Genomic DNA, 304 nt, shown 5'->3' with positions numbered 1-304 from the left:
GAGCCCCGGCCGGCCAGCACTTCCCACCGCCGAGGCAACGAATCCCTGACAACACCCGCGCCACGCCGAACAAAATATCGTCACCAATAAATCTCCATATACACACTGAAATGTGGCGTGCGTTCCCCGTAGAGTTTCCCCCTCTCAATCCTTCCCGCAGTTCCCTGGGCGATACAATGATTTCCATAACTAAGCACGAGTAGCAGCTGCGGGAGGAACATTAGGCTAATGACTCGCGTATTCCGTCTCTAGCACCTGTCTGCGTGATAGATCTCCGCGCTAAACTATTCATCTTGTTTCCGCT

General features: G+C 53.6%; 1 protein-coding gene across 1 annotated transcript in view; it reads left to right on the top strand.

Moving 5' to 3' along the window:
- LOC119585513 (Kv channel-interacting protein 4-like) overlaps window positions 1-304 on the top strand; it is a 22,490-nt gene that overhangs the window by 17,754 nt on the left and 4,432 nt on the right. The window lies entirely within an intron of this gene.

The sequence above is a fragment of the Penaeus monodon genome, chromosome 19 (assembly GCF_015228065.2).
Source record: "Penaeus monodon isolate SGIC_2016 chromosome 19, NSTDA_Pmon_1, whole genome shotgun sequence".
In the NCBI taxonomy this organism is placed as follows: Eukaryota; Metazoa; Arthropoda; class Malacostraca; order Decapoda; family Penaeidae; genus Penaeus; species Penaeus monodon.
This window is presented reverse-complemented; position numbering and strand designations above follow the sequence as displayed.